Consider the following 21626-nt stretch of genomic DNA (forward strand, 5'->3'; position numbering starts at 1 on the left):
TAGCATACAAAAATCGGCCTTTATTTCCTAGTTAATGACAGCAGAATCCTGTTGGCCTGCATACACACTAATGTCAAGGTCATCATTCATAAGCCACACTATGGGCTTTTTATGCTTCATTATATCATTTCCCTGCTTGGCCTGCTCCTTGAGGTAATTTACTTTTTATTATTCTTTCAAATCAGTATTCCCATATCACGCCGCTGTCAGGTTAACACAGCAAATGCTTCCATTTGGGCGCTATAAGGCTTCTCACTCAACAACGAAAATTCACTCTAGGAATATTCATTAAATCCAAAAGCTCCCAGATGACGTCAGTAAGTAGCACATGAAGATCAATCTCACCCTGGACATCTTTTTAACTGAGCTTAGCAATACTACATAATGACTTAAGATAGAAAGTAAAGAAATTGTAAGCTTGCTTGAAGCCACAGGAGATTTATCTGCAAACCTTCTATTTATTGAAGGAACACCAGTTTTGACAGTTTAGAAGGCATCCAATGAGTCTATTTCCCTATCTGGTAGTGTGGTAGTGTGTCTAACTGCAATGGTAAAGGTCGTATCTGTGGTTTGACACCCACAGAGCACTCAGAGGAAGACAAGCTGTGTTCCTGGCCAGGCTGTACAGTCCAAGGAGAGCAGTGGTTCCAGGCTGCTCTCCAACTTGTTCACAGAGAGGTTGGTAGAGATTGTTTGGGGTTTTTGCAGTGAGAAGTAGAAGAAAACTACAAAAATTACAAGCAACTAGCTAATCAAGGAGCTAGTAAATAGGCATGCTGCTGAGTATGTTTGCATTTAACTAGCGTTGCTGTTTTCATTAGAAAACGAATGTGTTTATCACACAGGTCAAGGACTGGTACAATGGAGATTGGACTGACATTTTTGTCAGCAATGAATTAAAAGATTCTGCTCTTTGCAGCTGCCAGTTTGTCATATTTTACAGAGGAAAATCACAAAAGCCATACTTGCTCACAGTAACTGTCCATCTGGCTCAGCATCCTGTCTCTGGGCAGTGGCCAAGACAGGATGCCCAGGGGTGAGGGTAAGAACAAGGAAGCTCAACAGTGATTCTTCCTCAGAAGACAACTCCAGCCTTGGTTGCCAGTGACTGGATAACTTCCAGGCTTACTGTCTTAGTGCATTTTCAAAGACTGAGTCCTATTTGATATTCTAGGGGAAGAAAAGGGTATTTGGCTTTGTAGATGCTGATGAGTGTCTGTTAGTGATGTTTTGGTACCTCACCGAGCATGTTTAACTCAAGGACAGCAGCAGTTCTCGGCTGTTCTCCACCTTGTCACTTCCCACATGTGACGAGCATCTTCCTGTTCAAATACTGGCTTCACTGGCAATCTTCTCTATGTCTTCTCTTGCCACCTTTGGCTCTCCCCTTTCTTATCCTCTCCTCAGGCACAGTTGGATCAGTTCTTTGCTGCACGTGCTCCAGGCTGGCTGTAGCAAGTTAGGAGGGAGCACAAGGCCTGCTGGCCTCATGGTATCTCTAGCAAGAACAGGAGCAGGTCTCACAGGAGCCTCTGCCAGGCCTGCTGATCTCCCTAGGGCTGGAGAACTAGGGCTACCTGTGCAAATTATCTGGGGAATTGTCCCTGAGTTTATGGGTAGACCTCACAGCACAGCTTTCCTGGAAAGCTCTTGACTACACCAGGTCTGTGTAGGAGGCTTGAGGCAGCTTGATCCAGTTCATTATAGTAATGATCCCCCAAGATTAGAGGCAATCGAAACCTGTAGTGCAGGTGAAAAAATATGAAGTAACCCATCTGGAAGGCATATCCTTTTGTGTGTTTTAAAATTAACACCATGTTACTGTTTCCATAGAAACACGAAGGCAGCATCACAACAGGTAGCTGTACTGCTGGCTGACTGGTGACGCTCTGAATGCAGGCCGCTCAACTACCCAAAACTTGCAGGTGCAATATTGTGTGACTGATGAAAAGTGAAATTGAATAGTTGGTGTAGCTTGCAGTTGGAGTGGAAGAGCACGTACCTGCAGTGAGAGAATGCAGTAAGCAGAAAAATTCTCAGCTGTGGTGTTAATAGATGGTTAGTATGGGCATAATTTATTATCGTGCTTTCCCTATTATTGCCTTGCCATGGGCATAATTAAAGGGGTGTAATACATCAGTGGGGACCCTAGAACAATCTGAAACATGTCTCATGTTTCATCCAATTCGCTGTCATGTTCTTCATCATTTCAGCAGAATATGGGCTTATAGGGGGTTGAAAATAGGGCTGCTGCTGTAAAGAGAAGCTTACAGATAAACGCATGTGTAAGCAGCGCGTGGTCATTCCACAAGCTTTGTGGAAGCTTGTCTTTTCCACACAGATGATTGTACACACAAGTGAGTACATCCATAATGGATATGGGTGCTATGGGTAGACTAAGAACTAAGCTAAGAACTGGACCGAGATCTTCCGTATGAAGAACTTCCAGATCTTCATATCAGTTGCTGAGCAGATGGCAGGCCATTATTGTCATTTCATATTCCAGCCTCATGGAGAGGGGCTGTGAGCTGGCGATCTCTCTTTCTCAGCTTGGGACTAACAGTTCTTGAGAAGTTACAACATTGTTATTATTCTGTTAAACCCTAGAGATCCTCTAAGGTTTGAGTTCCTTGAACCTAGTTCCCTGTACCTTACTATTCCTAGTAAGAATCCCTTGTCCCAAACAGTTGAAGTAAATATTAAGCCTGTGAGTTGCATATAAAAGAGGCTGAACTGCTTTGTGCTGGCCCCTTTTTGCTGAAAGAGGCATCATTGGCATGCAAGCAGGTGGGTGGAAAGTAATGATCCTTGATCCCAGTTTATTCTAGCAGTAACTGTTCATCACACACTCCTAATTCCTGCCATGACCTGCTGAAAGCAATTAATCCATATACATCTTACGTCGTGCTGGAACAGTGTGAGTCCATACAGTTGATTATTGTGTTTGTTGTGGGGCCGTTGGTACATCTGGTTCAGGCACGATAACATTTTAAGCTGTTTTAGTGTAATATCAAGCATTCATCTGATGATAACACTCACATCAGATGAGTATAAAGGCCGTAAAAAATCTTGGTGAACAGTTTACAGTGTCAAATCTGAGCCAAAAAATCTAAAACCACAAGCACTGTCTCTGCTAGACAGCAGGATAACAGAAGCTGCAACAAACCATTCTTATATAATGAAGCAATTATGATTTCCCAGTCTCACAAGTTTTTGAAAACAGCTTTCTCAGGCTTTCTGCTGGTAATACTATGAGGCTTTTTCAGGGAAAGAGTGATAAATAAGCAGTCACTCTTGCAAGCATGTACTTTATCACATTAAATTTTATAACTGTGCTGATAAATTGTCACACCTGAAATAGGTCTAGTTGCTGTATAAATACAAGTCACTGAGAAAAGACCCCTGATAGAGTCCAAACAAAGGGAAGGAAAAGTCATCTTATCTGCATGAGAAGCAAGAAGCCTGGGCAGGCTTTCATGGTTAAAAGGAGAACTAAGTAACGAAGATGTCATAGAGTTTTTCCAAACCATTTTTTATCCTAATCTTCCTGAAATACTAAATTACAAGAACTCAAGTAGCAGGCTCCCCGGACAAAACTGTGGCATACATACAAATTAAAAATAAATTATAAATGGTTCTGTACAGGAAAAACGTAATTCTTCCTACCAAAGCATTGAATGAACTGAGGAGAGCAAGTCTCCTTTGGTTTGTAGAGATGCTTAGGAAGAGAAGGCTGCCATTTGTCTTGCTAAAGCAATAGCAAAATATTTGCGGCCAAATTATGCTTTACTCTTTGCAAAGCAAGAAAGCCAACAAAGGCTCTTTATACAAATAACAAGGAAAAACGAGAATGATCCCTCAACCTGTGTTCCAGGTACGAATGGTTTTTGCATTGGGATTCCTTTGGGATCCAGAGGTGAAACTGTGCACTGAAATTTGGTGGCTCAATTCTACCGCAGTGATAACAACAGAGGACCCAAGAACCCTGAATATTTGCCATTACACTGGAGCTTCAATCCCAGCAAAAGCCAGGAGCACACACGGGTTGCCCGAACACTGCCTGCATAGCAGCCATCTGGGTGTGCAAAGGAGTATCTCTGAAATCCCCAATCTTAATGCAGTCATGGGGAGGAGAGAGTGCTCCTCTAGAGCACTGTGGCAGCAGTGCTCAGCTGTGACCAAAATTCAAAGACCTTTGGGCCCAGATTCAGACGTATATTGAGCACCTGTAGCTCCCCTCCGTGTCCTCTCTCCTAAGAGCAATTATTCACAAGTGTCCAGGAGAAATAAAACCTGTAGCAGTCTGTTATTGTTCCAGGCCAGCGAAAAACCCAAAAGGCTGGATCCAAATGTAATTGCTGGCAGGATTTCCTAAGATGAAGTACAGCCTGCAAAATACCTGTATACATAGTTCTGGTCTTTTGGGAGAATAATTTTGTGCTCTTTGTTGGCCACAGATGGTAAGAGCCCCCTCTGCATGTATTTTGGATTGCTGAAAACTGTAGTAACCTTAATAACTATCAGCAAAGCACCCGGCAGATCTCCTGCTATAGAGATGACTCAGGAGAACAGGGATGACTCAGAAGGTGAAATATTTCACAAAGCACATGGCTGTTCTTCTGAGGTTTCCATCTAAGGAAACCTAAGGTTTACTTCTTCAGGTTATGAGATCTGACAAGATCACAGTCCTCACCAGCAGACTGTAGTACAAAGCACTGCTCTAATTCACGGATGTTAAGTCTGATGCCTCAGCTATAAATATACTAGCAATATTGACATGTCTTATATGCACCTCAACTTCCTCAGCAAGTACACTTTAAATATGAAAATGGAGAATAAATCCAGGGTATATCTTGAAAATGTGACTGAAAGCATTTATGTTAGTAAATCACTGCTAGTACTATGCGAAAGTCTATTAAAACAACCAGGCTTACACATACAAATATCTAGTCTCAAATGCTCTCATAAAAGGTCTTTAACATTCAAGAACAATGACTCCTCTGATAAAGAAGTGTAGTCTATTTCTCTGTTTTACAGAGCTGCATCAGACATCCAAGAAAGAGATCACGCTTTTAGAAAGCAAGAGAGGAAAGGCTGAGCCTGGAGTCTTGGCGACTTCAGGCATCTGGAAAAGGCCAGGCCTGTATTGTTACTCCTAGCCCACAAGGGAGGAAAATAGAGAAGTCCCTGGTAGAGTAGTTTTGCAGCACACATTTGAGGTGTGGCTCTTACACATCCCATCACCACCACAGTGATGGTAGCATAGACATTGCTGGGAAATATCCCTTCCCAGGAGGGAGGGAGCCATGCACTTCCGGGCTGCTATTTCCAAATTGGTGCGGACTCCAGCTATGTACTTATCCCAGTGTCACATTGCGGTGTAACTCCCTGGTGGAGTGCAGTTCTTCCCTACCTGCAAACTCATCCCTAAAGTGACATATCTCTGGTTTCTCTTAGCTGGGCAGAGCCTGGCAGGTAGCTGGGCTAGGTTGGCTGCTCCAGCCAAAGAGCTAGCTGTGGAGGCACTGCATTCTTTCTTTCAGGCACTAGAATCTGGCTATCACCTTATTAGTGAATGTCCATGAACACGTAGCCTCACAATCTTATAAAAATTAAAACAACGAAAGTTGCCATTGGGTACAGGGGAATAATTTTGTGATTAGGGCTGCGCAAACATGAAAAATGTCCTTAAAGACTTGTGCAAGCAATTGTCTTTTCCAGCCAGGAAGCTGCTTAGAGGCAGCCGAACCTAATTCCTGGCTGAAGTATTTGAGCAGTGCCCTGGCTGAGAGGTGCCTGCTGTGTAGCTTCTCATCAGATATTGATTCAACAGCTGCTGGCTAGGGAAGGGGATGTCATTCCTTCCTCCAACCCATCTAGAATCATAGAATCATTAAGGCTGGAAAAGAGCTCTAAGATCATCTAGTCCAACCACCAGCCTATCCCCAGCATGCTCACTGACCATGTCCCCCGATGTGACATCCACACGGCTCTTGAACCCCCCCAGGGACAGTGACTCCACCACCTCCCTAGGCAGCCTGTGCCAGTGCTTCACTGCTCTTTCTGAGAAGAGTTTTTTCCTAACATGTGGTCCCGTGGCTTCCCTAAGGCTAGCTTTGGTAAATATCTGTCCCAGAGAAATGAAGTGCAGGGTAACAAGCTGGCAGAGAACCCCAACTTCACAGAAAAGGAGGAACAGGATTTGACTAGCTCAGCTTTGGGATCTGGCTCACAGTGGCAAGAGGCAAATGGTGAAGCAGGGCTGGGAAGAGATGGAGCGGGTACAGCTATGAGCAGCAGGCAGCACTGAAATAACACAGCTGTGTCCTGAAAGCATAATACAAGCCTCTTTGGACTTCTTTTTGAATTTATTCTGCATTTAAGTTTTTTCTTAATTTCTTTCTCCAATCAAAAATGTTTTATGATTTCAATTTCCAATTGTTTTCCTATAACAGAAGCAGATATCCAGTCCTGTGAATAACTACTGCTTTACCTGCAAAGGTCCTTTACTTGCCCTACCAACTCTCTGGTTAGAGAGAATGATGTGGAAATCCATTTTCAGTAGATGAAATTCTGATGGAAGCCTATGGCTCTTAACGAAACATACTTTTGTTATGCTGTGATTGCCTGTGGAAATGTTAGCAGAAAGTCTTCAACTGCCATTGTGTCAGTAGGGTAGGAACAACTTAATTGCACTAATAACAAGGTGGTTCTCAAAGAATAAATCAACTCTGCAGCAAGCTCTGCCTTAAGTGTAGATCACTGTTGCAGTGACATCTCCAAACAATTATTTATAACGCAAATAGTCAGTTAGCATGGGCTATGGAGCAAAGTGACCCAGCAGCTGGAACAATTTCTTGCTTTATTTCCTACAATTTTTCTTTTTTTTCTTCCTCTCTTTTTTTTTTTTTTTTTGTTAGTGTGTGTGGAGAAGAGAGGAACAGTGTGGGGAAACCAAGATTATTTGTGTGTGTGATTACTATAAGCAAAAAGGCCTTTTCTGAACTAGTCTAATTCTCAGGAAAGTGGAGGAAGCTTAATTAACTATCTTGTGAGACTTGGAATGAGAATAGAGTATCTTGCTTATAGATTGCCAGCCGGGGTTGCTGCAGCCCTTTATCTTCTGAGATCTACGGGGGAGGCTTTAGCCAAGTGATTCTGAGCCCCTTGGATCAGCCTACAAATAAGCTGGGGAAAGGAAAACGAGACCTTGCAGTAAGGAATCGTTCACTTCAACTCATAGGTGCCCTTTGGGTGGAAATATTCATCCATCTCATAGGTGTTCCATGGGCTAGTGAAATGGGGCATTCACTTACTTTTTTATTCTAATTGGATATGTCATTAAAATAAATGCAAAATGTACTTGAAAATAATTGTAACGTTTTCTGGAAAGTATATGTGAAATCTGTACAAGTCAGCAAAGATTTCAGTATCTAGTTCAGTGTAGTTATGCAGCTGGTCTCTTATTTAGGCAACACTTGCCCTCTACGTAAGCCTACACATTTCTTTATGAATACTATGGAAATACATAGTCATTAGGGTTGGAAAGGCCACTAAGATCCTCTAGTCCAACCCTCAACCCATCACCACCATACCACTAAACCATGTCACTCAATGCAACGTCCTACCCTCTTCTTGAGCACCTCCAGGGACGATGACTGAATGCTGGTAATTCACACCATGACTACGTCTTTTATGCTGAGTGCTCATTTTAAAAGGACTAGTTTATCTGGCAAATCTTCCTCTATTTTTTGCACAGTGAACAAGTAGTCCTCTTGAGGAAAATCTCAGAGGGGTTAATATTTTTTATGACTATGCCTCTAGTGTGATTCTTTGTCTCTAGGTGTTTTGTTAGCTTTCTGCTTGAACTTTGTGGGGGAGCTGATGGGACATGATGATCCGAGGGGAATTCTGATCTGTTTGGGTTGATCACTGAATGTAGGTGTTTATTCCAGGGATGTATTTTTTTGGATGAATTAATTTAAAAGTTGTGCCAATGCAAACATATATCAGGAATTTCATTTTCTAGAACATTAATAAGAGAAAAGAAAATGTATGAAGCCAAACTAATTCATATCTTCATTGGAGCAATTACTCAGGTAATATATCTGAGCAAATGCCTCAACACTGAATTTGTCATATACCAAGGGACTGATATTCATAGATTCTCCTCACAGTCTGCATAGCTCCCATAGCACTATATGTACTCTGAATAACCAACAACGACATGTATTAAGCATACTGAAATAAAATAGAGTTGAAGTTGTGCTGCTTCCAACAGCTGCTGAGGCAACAACTTATTTACAGAACAGGAGGAAATGTTTCTAAGCTATCTCCTTTCCTACCGGCACCAAGAGGTCTGAACTTGCTCTGAAGCACTGAAATAGGTCACCCGGTTCAATAGACTGAAGGGGGCCTGAAATTCTCTGACCCTGGGTCTAGCCTGGTTAAGCAAGCCAGTAGGAATTCATTGACTTCAACTGGCTTGAAGAAGTACAGAACTGAGCGCTGAGCTATGACAAAATGCAGAATAGCAGAATGGATCTTGATGTTTCCTTTATCACTGAGCAGTGTGTTTTTGTTTCTATATTTTCCTGTATTATTTTGACATGACTTCAACCTGATATGGGGATCAGATAGCAAAACGCAAAGAGAGGGCTTACCAGCACCTCTCTCACCAGCTGCTGGTCTTGTCCTGCAGGCCACTGCTGCCAAAGGGGCAGGAGCTCCTTGCAAAGGAATGGAGCACACTGCTCAGGTGCTGCACGGCAGAGCTCCCTGTCTCCCTGCTGTGCTTCTCTCCCATGGAATGAAGACTGCAGCACTGCCTGTCCTTGCAGCTAAGGTGTAAGGGTCAGGGAATTCAAGGCCGTAAGAGCACAGAGATTAAGGTAGCTGGTGACAAACAGCATGGCTTCCCATTCTCTCATGTCCCTTATTAACACAAAGCATTCAAAAGACCTTTATTTTTCTCTGCATTACACTGGAATGTAGTCTGTAGTGCTTATTGGCAGAAAAGCAATCATAGCAACAGACTGCTGGAGGAAAATTTGATTATACTTATTTATTGTACCGGGATTTTCATTATTTTGCAAAAAATACAAAAGCTTTTTCACACTTACTCATACTCATTTCCTTCTGTATTGAATCCAGTGCCTCTCCACTCTGGTGCCAGTTTACTGAACATACTTTGGCTAAACAGAAAGCCAGAGAGTATCTTGGGTTAATTTACTGCCCTGAAGATACTCATCCTCATGAGCCAGAATGCTGACAGAACCCCAAAGCAAAGACGAGTTTGCCACTTCTGCCTCCCCAGCATTCTGGATGATGAGGCACCTAAACCTCCAACGGGGATGTTAGGAAAATCAGAGAGTGAACAATTACCTCCTTAGAAGCAGGCAAACAACAGACCCCTGCAAATGAAGATGTGTCAGTTGTTTTCTGTGCATCTCAGGGGAATTTATACTTGCAGCACAATCAGATACCTTCCTACTTCATTTTCTGAACTGTAAGTTGACCCAGAGGTTTGGATTTGCCTTAGAAATATTCAAGCTGCTTTGTGGAAGTTTTTTTCAAGTTGGAGATTTCATCTTCACTCTTCCTTCATTTTGTGATATTTCTTCTTGCTCTTGCTTTGTGATAATTCAAAAGGAAATATTTCCATTGAGTGTTCAAATGCTGTTTTAGCATTTCTTTTTTTTGCAGTCCGAACTTCATGCCCTTTTGCAAAATCATTGGCTGAGAAATGCAATGGCCCGGATCCATTCCCATTGAATTCATTGGGAGTGTGCCTGCTAAATTTCACCTGACACAGCTGTATTCCTCCACATCTGCATGGCAGTGTGTGAGGGCACTCAAAGCACTGAATCGGATCCAAAGAGAAGGGCCTGGCAGCTCTGTGATACTCTAAGCCCAGCAGCCTGGGAAGGTTTTAGTGGGTGCTGCCAAGTTGTCAGAAAGACTTGGAACAGCTGGGCACCTAAAGTTCAGTGCAGAAACAATTGGTGCAGCCCTTAGCCCCTGTGCCAGCCTCCTCGAGGAGGGGTGCATCAGCCCTTTGCAAAGCGCAAGCCCTCCTCAGTCCCACAGAACAGCAGAAATGTGATGCCTGGTCCCCTCCACAGAGACAAGGGATCTGGAATGAGCTCTCTGTGGTGGCATCCTAATGGAAATTAATGTTAATTAAAGAAAACTTGTTCCCATTTAGTATGAAGCAATTGCTAGTTAGGTTGCAGAATTAATCACGCGGGGCAGACTGGCGTTTTCCATTCTCTCGTGCTCAAGAGTAGAAACCAGTTAGAAGTTGGTGATTTCCACTCCCTCCTGCTGTGTTGTCCGTCCTTAGGGACCCACCACACAAAACTGATCTCTGTGCTCACTTTTTTGCAGAGGGTACAGGGAGCAGAGCTCCGTGGCTGCCTTCTGCCTGGGAAAGCCAGGTGGTGCTGACATGGCAGGTTTAACAATTAGCAGAATGCTGTTACTGCTGTCTCCAGGTGATCCATCAGATGCAGGAGGTATCTTTTTGCTCTGTGCAGAGGCCATCTCCGCATGAGCAGAGCCAGGAACTCTTTCCAAGCTCGCTGCCAAGGAAGCTGTCATGAGAAGCCGTGACAAACCACAAACACTGATTCTCCCAGTGATCACAAGGATAGAGGGCAGAGAAACCAAACCCTTGGAAAGGCCTTTTCTTTTCCCTTGTTGTAGATTCAAGTGTGCCAACCTTGATTACGACGTTATTAAAATGACATATAAAATCCTTATTTCCAGAAACCCTTAAAGGAACAGTTGTCAGTCTCTTCTAGTCACGTCACTCATCAGCCTCAGACTCTATGAAAGTTGGTTCTGGCCCTGTGTTTTCTCTCTTGTTCACCCCATCCCCTGGGGCTCAGATTGAACACAACGTCACTGCCCAGGAGAGCATTTGTGTCTCCTCCGTTCTTCAGTTCATCAAGCTAAATAAGTCAGTTTCTTTCAGTCTCCTCTTTTAACATCAGCTTGGGCATCTTTACCATTTTGTATCTATTCCAATTTGGGTTTGTCCTCTGTGAATTTAAAGAACCAGAATTTTACATATGCTTGTAAAGAGGTGTTCCTGTTCAATGTGATATGTTCCCTTCTCACCTGGGAAACATTTCCAGGCTGTGTTTTCACAGATGGGATGAGCCTGCCTAGTAGCTCTTGGCTGCTGAAAAAGAGAAGGTTTGAGTTGGAAGGGACCTTTAAAGGTCACTTAGTCCAACCCCCCCACAACAAACAGGGACACCTACAGCTCGACCAGGGTGCTCAGAGCCCCGTCCAGCCTGACCTTGGGTGTCTCCAGGGAAGGGGGTTCCATTGGTCCTGTTTGCGTGAGACCCTTTCACACTAACCCAGGGCAGTGAAGCACTTCAGCAGCAGCAGCGCTCCTCCCAGGAAAAAAGGGTGGCCAGGCAGGGTGCAGAGGCACACTGTGAGGAAGGAAGTTTTGTCACTGTCTGCTGATCTGCTATATAGAAACTGTTAGGTCACAGCCTGAACCAGTGATTGAGCTCCTGGTGAAGGGGCGTAGCCTGCCCTGGGAGCACAGCTGTGAGCAATTTACCTGTGCAACCAGAACCTCACCTCATGTAAGGGCTGGCAGCCGTGAGGGAAGGATCTTTACTTGGAGATTATCTTCTTTGGAATGTTCAGCTAGCCTTGGTCCTCAGAAAGGGGTAGGTGATTCCTTTTCTATATCAGATTTTGATTGCTACCTTTCTTGGATTTAAAGCAACTATCTCTGCTACTACTTATCCTTATGCCTGCTGACTAGGGGGAGTTAAAGGACTTACTAGTCCAGGTCTTTCCATTCTAGCTGGTGAAGTTTGGAGCTCTTGTATGCTTCTACTATCCTTATTAGCTAATGAAGGGAAACCTTGGCAAAGCTTCTGAGAGGCTGCCCTATCGGAGCAGACAGTCTCCTGCTGTGTTGTCTCCTTCTTTCTTACTGCCTACCCCAGAACAGTTGCTTATTTTAGGAATACTTGCCATTAGAACAGTGAGCTGGAGGGATGCTGTTTTCCTGTTGCCTTCCCCTAGGTACCTGAACTTTATCCCTATTGGAGCCTGCCAGGAGGGCTTCAGGTACAAATTCGGGGTATTCACAGAAGAGATCTTTCCTCCTCCTGTGGAGAGCGTAGCTTGGCAGAAAAAGGAATGTTAATTGTACACTGATGGTTTGATTGCTGCTGAGTGATGGGAGCACACTAGGACTGGGTGATTTGGTGAGGAAGAGCTATTTATTGCCTTTCTGGTGAAAGATCAGGAAACTGTGGGGAGTTGGCTGGGGCCAGCCAGTGCTCAGGGGCTGGCTGTGTGTTGGTGGGTGGGTGGTGAGCCATTGTGTTGGGAGCAGGGCACCACTCAGATGACAGGTGGTGAGAAAGTACATTGTGAAAGTGTGTGTGAATATATATATATATATAGCTATTATTGTTATTATTTTTCATTCTTTTCCCTCTTCTTTTTCTGTCTTAGAAAATAGCTTTTTCCTCAACCCACAAATTCTGTTTTACTTCCCCTCTCCCCCCCTCCACCCCAATTCTCACTCTCATCCCAAGTGGGAATTGGGAGAGGGGGGATATGTGGTGCTGAGCTGCTGTTGGGTTGAACCAGAACTATCCTACTAGCAGAGCATCCAGCAGCTGCTTTCCGGGGTGATGGTTTTTGCAAGGAGCAAAACAGCTTCGTATTAACAACTCCATAGCCCTGTAGGCTTGTTTGTGCCTAGGCTCCCAATAGCCTGGGAGGGCAAAGAGAAAAGCCAAGTGCAGACAAGGTAGGTAAGACAGGCCTTCTGCTGGAAATAAGCACAGATGGCAGCAATGCAATTGAAAGTACTCCAGGGCTTGCTACCCATCCAGTGGGTTGTTTGGAACAGAAGAGGTAGCAACTCATGGCGTATCCTTGGCCTCCTATCGAGAAATGATTGATTATTAGAGGAGTGGTGGTGAGCCATGGCCACTTGAGAGCCCCCACACATTAGGCTTCATGTCAACTTGCAGCCACTTCTAATCAGAATTTCATTTAAGGCTCATTATTATTATTTAGACTGTTCCTGGTCACCCTGGTTTTGTTTGACCCTTAAGAATCCTTTTCCAAATTACTTATTTCTCTGGTCATTTTTCCACCAGCCCAAACACAAAAGGGCTTGCAACATGGAACAAAGCATGTCAGGTTATTTCTTCAGATGTCTTGCTTGCAACATGCTCTGTCTTTACCCATTTGTTGGCATCTGTACGGAGGCTGCAAGATCTTGCAGACTTGATATTGGCTACATTATCAAACTGCCTTTCTGTGCAGGTTTCTCTGGAGGCTTTCTGGAGTTACTCAATAGTAGGGCAGGCAACATTTGGGCCAGGGGATTTTCTCGGCAGATTCTCAACACCCACTAATAACAGCTTAGTTCCTTGCAGGGTGGAGGAGCAGATGAGGTTTTGGGGGAGGTGAACACGGAAGCACTGTGCTGCTGAAAGGTATGCTGAACTTTCCTGTACTGCGGTGGCTGGAAAAGGGGAGAGGAACAGGCAGGAGTGGGTTAGTGCTTGCTGTGGTTCTGCAGGAAGAGCAGCTATATCAGGAGATACTAGGGTGACCCAGTCAGCATCACTGGGTGAATTATACTAAATTCACCTTCATCCCATGCCTTCAATCCTTACAGCTGCAGATGCTATCACTGCACAGAATAGGTATGACAATGATTTTCACAGGAACAAGCACTTCCTTTGTGGGGGAGAAAAAATACAATTCATAAAGTAACAAACTTTTTTATGAGTACTTTTGTATAGTTAGATGGTACCCAAGATTGGTTCATGTGAGTGAAACTTTCTGCCTTGCTTGACTCCCAGTAACAACGAGGCAGGAGTAAATCGATGGGATTCATCAGTGTAGCAGAGATCTGAGCCCTCCATGGCTTCTTTCTTAGCCGTGCTGGAGGAAAGACTAGCAGAAAAATCAATAGTTCATGAGAGGTCTCTCCTTTCTCGCCCACCCCACTGCGCACAGAGGGTGGTCATGAACCAAGCACATCATGACAGCTCAGAGGAGAGAGCAGTGTTATGAGGTGTGCTCATGGGACTCAAACTGCTCTCAAGGGTAGGCTGAGCCTCTCCACTGACAAGACAAGGAGCCTAGGGATATTAGTCTTCGCTGTAAATACCTCAGTTGAATGTCTAAGTTATATGGGAGGAATTTTCATGGAGAACCTTCCCTTAAGCATATGCTCTCCAAAACAACTTTCCCCAGTGGTCCTTGCCACAGTGCATCCCTGTGAACACAGAGCTGTTACTCCCCAAATCCCTCTGAGGTAGAGCTAAGGGATGCTGAACGAAGCTTGTAGGGAATGGATTTCTTAGAGATGCAAGGTGTATCTCTCTATGTGGCATGAGTGAGCTTCTGCAGGTTTATTACCTGACCCAACAATTGTGTATTCTGAGGGACTAAGCAGGGAATGGGCTGCAGAAATTGATTGAGCACAGGTGTGCTGAGATAGGTGGAGGGTCTGGATGCCCAGCAGGATATTTCTTGTGTTCCTATGGTTATCTGGTGGCCAAGACAAATAAAAGACATTTTTGTGGATAAATAGCTAAAGTAGATGATGTGTTTTATGACTGTCAGATTCAGATGGTTTGTTAAAATTGGAGATGATAGATTTATAGCCCAGAAGGGATTATTACAACATAAGCACAGACCACAGACTTCCCTCTCTCATTTCTGTGTTTGTTTGCCGCCTTTAGTGTTATCAATGCTGTCCCCCCCAGGGATGAGGCTTTCATGCACAGCCCCAACATAAGCAGAGATGTGCCTGCCTTGGCCATGGCCAGCATGATGTCAGCAGTCCCAAGGTCCCCACTCAAGCCCACTTCTAATGAACTTTCTTCCTTCTTAAGTATGATCTAGTTTTCCTCACATCTGTCAGTAAGATGTGCATCTCCCATTGCCACAGGCCTTTCCTGGGCTCCTCTGCTCTCTTAGCATTCAGATTTCTGCCACTTTTTAATTGCAGCTCTAGTACTTGATGCAGTGCTTGTCCAGTGGGGTGAAACAAGGCATGAGGTGGCAGCTGCAACCTCTCTCATGGTGTCTGTGGTGCATATCGCTGTTGCTCTGTTACACAGCCCCTACTTGCTGTGTATCTGCTTTTCCTTTAGCACTGTTTCCACCCATAATTCGATGGGGTAAGACACTGATTAAAATGTACCAAACTGTATCATCTTGAGTGCTCAGAAAAATCCCCGCAGTTGGTGGGTGGCTCTGGGGGAGGGAGTGATTGATGCAAAATGTCCCCTCTCCCCAGGAGATCTTTCTCCCCCACACCCATAATCCTACCACTTCATGGTTATATAATATTATCATCTTATGTGGCACACATGCCACTGATCTGTCACCAGCAGGAAACTCCATCAGAACCTGGAGCAGGAGGCTGAGCTGGGTTGTCCTGACCCCTGCTGCTGCTGCACAGTGGGCTCATGGCCTCTTTGCACTAAGAGATCCTCCTGATTTTTGCTTTGCCTACCGAGATGAAGTTTGTGTTCAAGATTCCTTGACAGAGTATATTAATTTACTAATGGAATCTTATCTAATGATCAAATTCCTTTCAGCTAACGAATGAAAATCCTGTGCAAGGGCGTAATGTGCTGTTCAGCAAGCAAAATAAAAGCCCTGACCCCCAGGCAGCATTTCTAGGAGCACAGTGAGAGGCAGCCTCCAAACACTGTAGATGTTCCTCTAATCTTGCCTCAAGGCAGCTGAGGGGCAGATCAGCTCAAACACATACAGCAAAAGCCTTGTATTTATGTAGCAGCAGTGGGAGCATTAAATCACAGCCCCAGGGCTGGGACCTGACAGGGTAAGGAGAGACTATATTGAACTGGAGCACGCAAAGTGTGGTGGGGATGGAGAAAGGGAGTGTGCAGTAACTGTGCAACAAGTCAGGGCTGGGAAGGGAGAATTAATTCTTGCTTGTTGTTCAGCTTAGTGTAGCACCACTGAATTTCAAATAACTTGAGAGACTTTATTGGCTAAGAGTACATTGGACTACCAGGAATTGAAACATTTCATTTTTAAATGATTAGATGCTGCTGCTAGGCCAGGCTTACCTTGATCATGAGAAAGGAGATGTGGCTGGGACACACTTGAGTCCTCTGTGCCACTGCGCCAAGGCCTCATAGAACCACGAAGGCTGGAAAGACCAAAAAGATCACCTAGTCTGACCATCGGTCCACACCTGTGACTGCTTTATACCACGTCCCTCAGTGCTGTATCTATCCTTTCCTTGAACCCCTCCAGGGACAGTGCCTCCACCACCTCCCTGGGCAGCCTGTGCCAATGTACAACCACTCTTTCTGAGAAGAAATTTTTCCCAGTATCCATCCAACCAGTCATTACTCTCTTTGGCTGCTGCTCAACAAGCTCACCTCTTAGTTTTCTAACTCCCTTCTTGAATCGTTAGGGTTTCTTACTCTGACATATATGTTATTCATCTACTTTATTGAGGTTAGCTGTCAGAAACACTAAGACTCTACGAATTCAGCCTGCTTTTAAGCAGAAATTCCTCTCTTCTCCAGCACCGCTCCCTGCTGTGTTGGAGCTATTCTTACTCCCATTTGTACTTGCAACGCACGCACTGCTCGTGTTCCTTCCAGAGGGCAGCAGGAACAGCTGTGTGCCAACTGCCCACAGCCACAGCATCCTGAGTGCATCCTTTCCTCCAAACCTCTGGCACACAATTTCAGCAAATGTCACATCATCACATCCAGCATGTGCTTTAGTGAGTCTGGTTTATTTCTTGTGTTAGGTTCATAGACGGAAGCCTTTCTCCTTCCCTCCCTCCTTTACAGAACTTTGGATCTGATCTTTACCTATGAGGCAGCGTCTCTTCAGATTTATTTTTCATCCCACAATACAACAGAGTGCTCAGCACTTGCACTGGATGGTAAATGAGGAATTTCTTTCTTGGTTGATGTAAGTTTGTTCTTTCTTTCCCCTTAAGCTTTGCTCTCTAGTTAGATGTGTTGAATGGCAATGGTATCCAATTTTCAGATGCACGGTGTTTGATATGGAGAGGAATCAAAACGTTGAGATGTAGCAGTAGGTTAGCAAAAGGCTATTCAGCCATCACACAGTGACTGTAGTGTTGCTCCTTTAGGGCTATCAATGTGTCAGCACTCTTGTGCAGTGGATATTTTGTGTGGGCACATCCCTTCCACCTTCGGTCCTATTCAAGTTGCACTGTCCTTAATAATCTGTGAGCTAGGCATACTTTCCAGATTCAAAGTACATCTGAGCTAACATAGAATGTTTGATTTAAGAGTAACTTCAGGAGCAAGATTCAACACTGAAGCACAGTCACATCGTGGGTTTGGATTTTAAGGCACAGCACTCACGCTTTTTGCATGAGTTCCTCTATCCAGAGTAGCAGACCCCAGCTGTTCTCAGAAGCTTCCTCCTAACATTAGGTGATAATCACATCCTCCTGACATTTCAAATGCTTATACCCAAAAATGTAGTCATCTTTTGACTTCTAGATCAGGAATAGAGGAAAAAAATCTGAAAATCTGTTTAAAACTTACTGTAGAATCATAGAATGGCTGGGGTTGGAAGGAGCCTCAAATATCATCCAGTTCCAGTGCCCTGCTGTGGACAGGGTTTCCAACCACTAAACCAGGCACTAGATCAGACTGCTCAGCGCCTCATCCAGCCTGGTCTTGAACACCTCCAGGGATGACTTCTAGCAGTCTAGCCTCTAATGTACAAAGACATTCACAGCTGCCTTTCCCGTTGTAACCAAATTCTGGTGGTATAACAAAAATTCACCAAGCTCACATGCTGAAATGGGTGATGTCAGTACGTTGCTTTCATTTTTCATCATCGCTGAAGTCCCCAGCCCAGAGGGATTGCTAGCTGGAATTCACCACTTGTGACTTGTTCTTCATCAGCCGATGCCAACAGCCATCAGCATGTCATTCCCATGACTTCAGATATCCAGGCTTGCACTCCAAAGAAACCAGAAGGTTTGACCTAATAATCAGAGATATATCCATGAACTAGGCTTGGAAAAAAAAAATGCAAAGCTGTGAAGAGACTTAAAAACGCAGGCACAAAGTACTCGATTGTTGTTGCAGGCATATTTTCAGAGCTCAAATCTTCCCTCCTGCTGAGCCGTGGGACCAACAAGTCATACCAGATGTTAGAGGAATCCCACCCAGGGATGACGCAGTCCCACTCTGCTCTCAGGGCTCACAGGATGCAGCTCCCACTGAAGCCATGCTAAAGCAGTATTTTTAACGTGACTTGGAAGAACTGTCAGCTCTTCTACTGCTGAAAGTTGGGCTATTTTTAGCAATTAGCTGTATTCAAATGTTCCTTGTATGATTTGCACAGACAGCTAATTGTTTAGTTGGTTACCAGGAAGGGTAAGCTATTCCTCTGGACAAAAGCAGTGTTCACCGTATTCAAGATAGATGGAAATCTCCACACTTTGCAGTACAGACTGACTCATTGGTTTCAGGAAGGGCCGTGTTATCCATGGCACTTCACGAAATTAATGCTTCTCTCTTGAGGAAGTCTGACATCAGCTCTCAGGCTGCCATGGAATGGCAGGAACCTCTGATATAGATGGCAATGTAATATGATCAGTGCCTCAAAATGGCCCTGATTCTGCACATATTTGAGTTGCTACTGCACAAGGCATATGCTTTCACTTTAAGCCTGCAGTCGAGGGGTTTGTGCAGACACTCAAAATTAAACAAGTTGTTCGACAGATTTGTTATAAGTCCTCCACTTGCTTCCAGGCATTTAGTACTGCAAAGCAATTTTAGTATTTCTCTTGCTTGATCTACAAAGCTGGGGAATTATTCAGCTGGGAAAAATGCAAAATATTAATTGCTGGCAACTGGCACGTCTCCTTGACTTCTGGACGGGAGTGAGCCCCAGGCCTGCCAGCTTCAGCACTTCTCCAAATGAAGTGTGTGGCTGCTGGCGGCAACGGCTGCTGGATGGAGCTGCCCCATAGCTCAGAGCCTTGCAGGAGTGGCTGGAAGGGTAAATCTCTTTTCAGATATGAAATCACCTGTATTGCAGAGCTGCACCAAGACAAATCCTTTTCTGTGTCTTGGAGGGGAGGGAAGCACGGTCTGCCTTTTCTTTCTCTTGACAAGCATCTGTGTGAGTCAAGATTTCATTGCAAGCCATGTTGGAACTTTAATGCCTGACATTAAATATTCATTTTTAAAGCTGTATTCAACTGGAAAAAAGTCAATTAGAGTCTCTTGCAAGGGAAAGGGAAAAAAAAAAAGTCTATTAGCTAAAGTGGTGACATTTCCTTTTGATAGAAAGCTGGTGTTTCCAAGAGTCTGAGATAAAGGCTAACAGGCAGTAATCAACGAACACAAGAACTGGGCCTTATGCAATATCTCTTCCATCTGTTCAGCACAGATCCATGTGATCCTCACCATTAAGCACTGAGAACTTCATCCCACAAAAGAAATCTCTTGCAATATGTGAGGAGTATTGTGTCTAGGCCACAATCTTTCTGCCTGGACTTGTGGGCACGTTTCCCTACAGATAAGCTAAACTGGAATGTGAAGCTTGTCTTGGCCAAGTGTAAAACTAGTTACCAGCCATAAATGTAGCTCTCAGAGTGTTCTGGCTTGAACTGGGATAGTTAATTTTCATCAGTGTAGCTGGTGTAGTGCTGAGTATTGGACTTACAATGAGAAAAATGGAGATAGCACAGGGATGTTTAGTTGTTGTTGGGTATGCCTGCACAGAGCCAAGGACTTGGGCAAGGACTTGCCCAGCTAGTGAGGAGGTGGGAGAGGACAGCACCAGGACAGCTGACCCAGAATGTCCAAAGGGATGTCCTGTACCATATGGTACCATGCTCAGCAATGACGCTGGGGGAGTTGGCTGTTTGGGGGTGGCTAGCATTGCTCAGGGACTGGCTGGGCATCGGTTGGCCGGTGGTGGGCAATTGCACTGTGCATCACTTGTTTTTGTATTTTTTTTCTTTCCTTTTCTTTCTTATTAAACCATCTTTATCTCAACACCCGAGTTTCACTTTTCTTTCCTTTTTTTTTTTTTTTTTCTTTTCTGATTCTTTCCCCCATCCCTCTGCCCAGAGAGGGAGTGAACTGGTGTGTGCTGCTGAGCTGCCTGCCAGGTTAAAGCACAACATAGAGCTTGAGAAGGCACTGGACCCAGAGCCCTGGACTCAAATTTGTCTATAAGATGTTTAGAAAGTGCTACTTTGCATCTCAGATGATGACCTAGTACTGAGTTTTTCTGGAGAAGCCTGACAGCTGGAGAAGTAGAACCTCTCGTCTTAGTGCCAGCAGTGATGCTTTGATTATGCTTATTACGAGCAGATAGATAAAGCACAGAACACAGCATCCATTCATTATGACTTTTTATTTTTCTGTAGATTCCTAGAAGCAGAGCTGCTTGTAAAAACAAGTAGAAGAAACTGCCTTCATTAAGCTTCCCTCCTCACCCCTCAGTGAGAACCTTTGGAGTTGTACCAGGCAGCCCCATTGCTTCAGGCAGCAGTGCTCTGGCTGTGAGTTCCAGCAATCTGAATACCCGGTGTGTATTTTTTTTCTAATGTTCTTTAGAGCTAACACTAATTAGTCTCAATCAAAAGTAAAGAATCTGATACTCCATCCTCTGGCACTGCACGTTCCTCAATTGAAAAGAGACAATCTGGTATTTGTGTCCTTCCTCTGTAAAGAAGACAACTCAGTGAGAAAACAGGTTTTGCTGGGAGTCAGAAAGCCATACAGAACTGCTGAGGCCAGGGGGAAGAGGAAGTGAAGGGAAATGGTTGCAGTGTTGGCATCCCTTCAGAGAGCAGCCACCACATCACCTTTCTGGGTATGCCTTCTTTTTTTAGCTTGAAATAAAGGATGGGGTGAAGAACCTTTCATAGATCTTTATTAGCCTCCACCACGCTATATTCTGAGCTTGGAAACAGAGGCATCCATGCTTGCATTCACTCAGCTTGAAAGGGATTTTTCTATGTACTTCAGCATAGAAAGGATCTCACACCAGTTCCCTTTCTTATAATGTGAACTAGCAAATTGATGAACAGGCTCAATTCCTGTGAAGGTCAATGCATGTGCTCAGCTACCAGCAGAATTTGTCTCCTTAGCTTTATGCCCATGTACGTAGTTTATGATTCTTTCTCCTCAGCTAACATGTTAAAATGCCATATTGCTCCATTGGTTCTTCACTAGGAACATGAAAATTACTGCTCCTTCAAGAAAGCATGGAAATGATTCCTTTTTTTCCTGCTAATTGCTTATGAAGCTAATGGGCTTTATAAAAGGGTCACAGATTGGGGCAGATGGAAAGGGACCACTGCAGACCTCTGCTCAAATTCAGTCCAGGAACACCAGGTTTCTCAGGGCCTTGTACAGCTAGTTTTGAATATCTCCACGGATATAGATCCCACAGCCTCCCTGGGCACCTGTTTCAGTTCTTTATCATACTCACTATGACCTTTTCTTCTTGGTATCAAAGTCAAATTTTCCTGTTCCAAATTGTGTCCGTTGCCTTTCATCCTTCTAGTGTAGACCTCTCCAGAGGGTCTGATTCTGTCTTCATAG

The 21626-nt window shown here is 44.3% G+C and overlaps 1 long non-coding RNA gene across 1 annotated transcript; it reads right to left on the reverse strand.

Annotated features, from left to right (window-relative positions):
* On the reverse strand, window positions 6864–20065 carry LOC110395276. The gene is made up of 3 exons (XR_002436284.1): window positions 11309–20065; window positions 11125–11185; window positions 6864–11045 (listed from the first exon to the last, which is right to left on the reverse strand). It is a non-coding gene; the product is annotated as an uncharacterized LOC110395276 (long non-coding RNA).

Source organism: Numida meleagris, chromosome 3 (assembly GCF_002078875.1).
Source record: "Numida meleagris isolate 19003 breed g44 Domestic line chromosome 3, NumMel1.0, whole genome shotgun sequence".
Classification (NCBI taxonomy): domain Eukaryota; kingdom Metazoa; phylum Chordata; class Aves; order Galliformes; family Numididae; genus Numida; species Numida meleagris.